The sequence below is a fragment of the Nothobranchius furzeri genome, chromosome 13 (assembly GCF_043380555.1).
Source record: "Nothobranchius furzeri strain GRZ-AD chromosome 13, NfurGRZ-RIMD1, whole genome shotgun sequence".
Lineage (NCBI taxonomy): Eukaryota > Metazoa > Chordata > Actinopteri > Cyprinodontiformes > Nothobranchiidae > Nothobranchius > Nothobranchius furzeri.
Genome location: NC_091753.1, coordinates 26,629,287 through 26,635,780, shown reverse-complemented (window position 1 = coordinate 26,635,780; position 6,494 = coordinate 26,629,287). Strand labels below are relative to the sequence as shown.

At 46.0% G+C, this 6,494-nt stretch overlaps 1 pseudogene; it reads right to left on the bottom strand.

The window, feature by feature from the left end:
- Nucleotides 1-1,619: 1,619 nt before the first annotated feature.
- LOC139062413 (protein NLRC3-like) lies at nt 1,620-5,176 on the bottom strand (annotated as a pseudogene).
- Nucleotides 5,177-6,494: the final 1,318 nt, after the last annotated feature.

The window sequence follows — 6,494 nt, the reverse complement described above, 5'->3', positions numbered from 1 at the left end:
AGATAGAGTTCTACTTCTGTGAAACAGCATGGAGTAAGTCTTAGATTTATTTAAAAGAAGTTTGTTCTGCGTTAGCCAGAGCTGCACCTCGTCAAAATTAGGCTGAATAGCTTCTTGTAATTCGGATTTACTCGACTTAGAACAGTATAAGACTGTGTCATCTGCATATAACTGAACAGAACAGGATCTGCAGCACTGTGGTAAATCATTTCATACAGCTAAATACTAATGAATTAAATCCACCGACTTTTAGGGTTAGAGGTGGGGTGCAGGGAAAGGGTTAGATTCTAAGTTCAAAATGGGTAGGAGACTAGTGGCATACAGCTAAAGACTAATGATTTAAACCCACCCACCTTAAGGTTAGGGTGGGGTGAAGGGTGAGGGTTCGATTCTAGGTTTACAATGAGTAGGAGACTAGTAGCATACAGCTAAAGACTAATGATTTAAACCCACCATCCTTAAGGTTAGGGTGGGGTGAAGGGTGAGGGTTAGATTCTAGGTTTGGTTAGGGTTAGAGCGAAAGATCAGGGTCAAGGGCTAAAAATAAGATAAATAGGTGGCATTAACAGACCTCCATAGTTAGTTAGTTAGTTAGTTAGTTAGTTAGTTAGTTAGTAATGTGGCTCAAAAAGCTGAGTGCACCCCCACAAATGTCATCAAAATGACTGACTCAGACAATATCAGCCTCAACCCAAGATGTAGTTAGCTAGAATCTCAGTTAGTTAGTTAGTTAGTTAGTTAGTTAGTTAGTTAGTTAGTTAGTTAGTTAGTTAGTAATGTGACTCAAACAGCAGCATGCATCCCCACAAATGTTCCATCAAAATGGCCGGCTCAGCCAACATCAGCCTCAACCCAAGTTAGTGGGATGTGTATCTCCCCATGAGCCTGGGACAACAGGTCCCTGAGGAGCAGCAGTTGCCATGGGGAACCTCACAGGAGTTGGGAGATCTTCACCAACCAATGTTTCCCCGGCCACCGTGGTGCTATTAGGATCATGGACAGGCCCTGCTCCCTCACCCTGGGTAAAGTGGGGGGTATGGGGGCCTCTGGAGGGAACGCATGAAGGAGAGACCTTGGCCACTTGTGCGCAAGAGCGTCCCCCACCCCCCGTGGGGCGCCACGATCCTGCAGGGAGAATTTAAGTGGGCACTGAGAATTCTCTGTTGATGCAAACACATCCACGACTGCCTGACCGAACCTCATCCAGACCTGATTCACCACTTTAGGATGAAGCCTCCAATCTGCGTAGATTGGATTGCCTCTGGATAGCAGATCTGCTCCGTAATTCAGAATTCCTGGTATATGAGTCGCTCTCAGGGACTGCAGGTTCAAACTGCTCCAAATGATCAGTTTATGTGATCATGTGTAAGCAGGGGGACCTCAGACCTCCCTATCTGTTGACACATTTTTAACACAGTGGGGAAATTCACTAGTTACAGGTGTCTTTAGCAACAGGATAAAAACACTTTATGAATTATTTAGTTGGATTAAATCCTTGGGAAATGAGTAATAAGCTGTTTTAGGAAGGTGGAGAGTAACGGGTTACGGCACTGTGTGAAACTTGGGGGGTGGGGGGGTGGGTGGGGGGGTGGGGGGGGGGTGGGGGGGGGTTCCTAAGGCATCTGTTCCTCATGACCTGATGGGAATCAGCCTGTACAGACTTTCCCTCCTGATGCTTTCCAACAGCTGCTTTCCTTCATCACTTTAACAGTCAGTGAGTCACTATGATTTTCCTATATTTCACTCACATTTATGGTGGTGGCAATGTTTATGAAACTTCAGAACTGCTGTATTTGATTTCACTTTTGCATCAACAAGAGTTCAGCAGTACTAACAGCAGTCGTGTGAGCACGGGAATAACACAACAGTCTTGTGTTTCGGTTTATCGTCTGTGAAATATACACCTGAAATGATAAAATATATACAGCTACTTACAGATAAATAATTAGGTGCATTTCCTGTGCCCTCAGTGACATTAGGCCCAAGGTGAGATTATTATTAGCATAGCGATTAGAAAATAGAGCCAAAGGAACTGTTTTAACATCAGCACGCCACACCAAGCACTACAGCTTTGTCTGCTGTCTGTACAAATTATTACATTTACCTATTTATTGAATCTGAATTATGACTTCAGTTCAAACCAATATAGGGTCTTGAAATGTATTTTCACTGAGTTACTTTTAGCTACTCAAAACACAAACCTAGAGTTATTAGGCTACTTAATAACAACGCTTCATGATTCTTTGAAATTCTTCTACACTTCTTGTCACGTTTAGGAGCAGGAGGTTAGGACCCAAGATGCAGACCCAGGATGACACGAGGCAGGAATGTTAAATAAAGAAGAATCCTTTATTTAGGATGACAAAATAAAAATCCAAAAGGGGCAGGAGGCAAAAAACCCAATAACAAAATGAAGCAGGGAAAAATCCAAAAGCTCACTTCATGAGCAGAGAACCAGAGACCAGGAGGGAGAGACAACAAACAACGCTGACATAAAACAACAATGGACCGACAAGAACAATGAGACAAGGAGGGCTTATTTAGACAGGGAGGAGCAATTAGGGAAACAGGAAGCAGGTGTATGGAGTGAGGCTGGAGGAAGGCAGGTGACAACAATTATCTGGATGGGGAAGAGAACCAGAGGAGGGCAGATAAACCTAACACTATATAAAACACAAAACTAAACCTAAAGACTAAGGGAAGGACTCACACAAACACATACACATACTGACACTCACAAACTCATACACATACAAGAGGCTGTGGCTACAACTTAAGACACACAACAGAGATGCAGACAAAGGACACATGAGGGCGCTAAGAGAACACAAAAGGAGAACCTGGAGTGGGAACTGGAGGAGCTGGGGAACAAAGGGACACAGAACATGACACTTCTATCTCTAATAACCTAGTGAATAACTTCCCTCAGTCCGTTTCTAATTATTCAATCAACTTGCAAAAGCAAAACTTCATGAAGTTATTTAATTTTTTATCTTATTGTTAAAAATCAAATGTTATTGTCCTAAAAATCTTGTCATCTTTCGACTGTAGCATTAAATATTCTTAATAACTAGAAATGTAACATCTATAAAGCATCAAATCAAATAAATCTGACAAATAAGGGAAAAATGTCTGTGTTTATGTCCCCATCTTCACAGATTTAACAATTAGTCTTAGATACATTCAATTGTGGTGAACTGTTTATTTGCGTTTTATACAAACAATTGTCTGACATGTAAAATAGTAACATTTAAAGTTTGGATGTAAGAGGTGAAAATAAAGATTTTAAAAGTTCCAAATCTCCCAGTTGCCCCTCCACCTTCTACAGGTAAAAATTACATCTAGTTATACATTTATGAGTTGGATTTGACTGAAGATTTGTGTTTTTTTTATCTGAGATTATTGTTTTTATACTTTTATTAACTGATTCAATTATGTCCTCCCACTAAAACTGACACAACCATTTCTTCAGGTCAAACACCTCCAGATCTTTTTCTGAAGACAGTAGGATAAAGACCAGTGCTGACCACTGAGCAGGAGACAGTGTCTGTAGAGAGACGTCCTGAACTCAGAGACTGTTGGATCTCCTCCACCAGACAAAGATGATTCAGTTCATTCAGACAGTAGAGCAGGTTGATGCTTGTCTCCGCAGACAGACTCTCATTGAGCTTCTTGTTGATGTGATCAACTGTTTCCTGATTGGATCTGCTTCCTGTCTTCCCCAGCAGGTCTTTTAGGAGAGTCTGATTGGCCGGCCGGGACAGACCAAGGAGAAAGCGTCCAGGTGTCCATTTGGACTCTCAAAGGCCTTGTTCACAGCACTCTGATAGAGATCATTTAGATTTGGACCGCTGAAAAGTTTAGACCACAGAGAATGTTGCTGTTTGTCTTCCATTAGATTGACACCAGAGCTGATGAAGGTCATATCGACATGCAGAGCAGCCAGAAACTCCTGAACACTCAGGTGGATGAAGCAGAAGACCTTTACCTGGTACAGTCCTGTCTCTTCTACAAAGATCTGTGTGAACACTCCTGAGTACACTGAGGCTGCTCTGATATCGATGCCACACTCTGTCAGGTCTGATTCGTAGAAGATCAGGTTTCCTTTCTGCAGCTGATCAAAAGCCAGTTTTCCCAGAGACTCAATCATCTTCCTGCTCTCTGGACTCCAGTGTGGATCTGCCTCAGCTCCTCCATCATACTTGACCTTCACTTTGGCCTGAACAACCAGGAAGTGAATGTACATCTGAGTCAGGGTCTTGGGCAGCTTTCCCCCATCTTTGTTTTTAAACACCTCCTCCAGAACTGTAGCAGTGATCCAGCAGAAGACTGGGATGTGACACATGATGTGAAGGCTTCGTGATGTCTTGATGTGGAGGATAATCCTGATGGCCTGCTCCGCATCTCTGAATCTCTTCCTGAAGTACTCCTCCTTCTGTGGGTCAGTGAACCCTCTGACCTCTGTTACAATGCCAACACACTCAGAGGGGATCTGATTGGCTGCTGCGGGTCTTGTGGTTATCCAGAGGCGAGCAGAAGGAAGCAGGTTCCCCCTGATGAGGTCTGTCAGTAGAACTTCCAATGAGGAGGACTCTGTGACATCAGTCAGGATCTTACTGTGGTGGAAGTCCAGAGGAAGTCGACATTCATCCAGACCATCTGAGATGAACACGACCTGGAACTCTTCAAAGCTCCTGTTATTTTTGGTTTCAGTGAAGAAGTGATGAACAAGTTCCACCAAACTAAACTTCTTTTCTTTTAGTACTTTCAGTTCTCTGAAGGAGAACGGAAACATGAAGTGGATGTTCTGGTAGGCGTTGTCTTCAGCCCGGTCCAGAGTGAACTTCTGAGTTAAGACTGTTTTGCCAATACTAGCCACTCCCTTTGAGATCACTGTTCTAACAAGTTCGTCTCTCCCAGGTGGGAGTTTGAAGAGGTCTCGTCTGATTGTCGTTTCTAGTTTTTTTAGTTTCCTGGACGCCACTTCAATCTCTCTGATCTCATGTTCATTGTTGACCTCTCCAGTCCCTCCCTCTGTGATGTAGAGCTCAGTGTAGATCTCATTCAGATGTGTTGGGTTTCCTGCTTTAGCAATCCCCTCAAACACACACTGGAACCTCTTCTTCAGGCCAGATTTAAGTTTACGTTGACTAAATGCAACACAACATAAAGTATGTCAGGGTGTATTTTATGTAAGTACACGGGAAACTTGATACTTCTGCAAATAACTTCTCGTCTCTCGTCTCGTCTCGTCTTCCTCCGCTTATCCGGGTCCGGGTCGCGGGGGCAGCATCCCAACTAGGGAGCTCCAGGCCGTCCTCTCCCCGGCCTTGTCCACCAGCTCCTCCGGCAGGACCCCAAGGCGTTCCCGGACCAGATTGGAGATGTAACTTCTCCAACGTGTCCTGGGTCGACCCGGGGGCCTTCTGCCGGCAGGACATGCGCGAAACACCTCCCCAGGGAGGCGTCCAGGAGGCATCCTGACCAGATGCCCAAACCACCTCAACTGGCTCCTTTCGATCCGGAGGAGCAGCGGTTCTACTCCGAGTCCCTCCCGAATGTCCGAGCTCCTCACCCTATCTCTAAGGCTGAGCCCGGCCACCCTACGGAGGAAACTCATTTCGGCCGCTTGTATCCGCGATCTCGTTCTTTCGGTCATTACCCAAAGCTCATGACCATAGGTGAGGATTGGGACGTAGATCGACCGGTAAATCGAGAGCCTGGCTTTCTGGCTCAGCTCCCTCTTCCCCACGACAGATCGGCTCAGCGTCCGCATCACTGCAGACGCCGAACCAATCCGCCTGTCGATCTCCCGATCCCTCCTACCCTCACTCGTGAACAAGACCCCGAGATACTTAAACTCCTCCACTTGAGGTAGGACCTCTCCCCCGACCCGGAGGTGGCAAGCCACCCTTTTCCGGTCGAGAACCATGGTCTCAGATTTGGAGGTGCTGATCCTCATCCCAGCCGCTTCACATTCGGCCGCGAACCTACCCAGCAAGAGCTGAAGGTCAGAGCTGGATGAAGCTAGGAGGACCACATCATCCGCAAAAAGCAGAGACGAGATTCTCCTGCCACCAAACTCGACACACTCCACACCACGGCTGCGTCTAGAAATTCTGTCCATAAATGTGATGAACAGAACCGGTGACAAAGGGCAGCCCTGGCGGAGTCCAACCCTCACTGGGAACAGGTCCGACTTACTACCGGCTATGCGGACCAAACTCACGCTCCTCTGGTAAAGGGACTGAATGGCCCTTAACAGAAAGCCACCCACCCCATACTCCTGGAGCGTCCCCCACAGGGTGCCCCTGGGGACACGGTCATAAGCCTTCTCCAAATCCACAAAGCACATGTGGATTGGTTGGGCAAACTCCCATGCCCCCTCCATCACCCTTGCAAGGGTATAGAGCTGGTCCACAGTTCCACGGCCAGGACGAAAACCACATTGCTCCTCCTCTATCTGAGATTCAACTATCGATCGGACCCTCCTC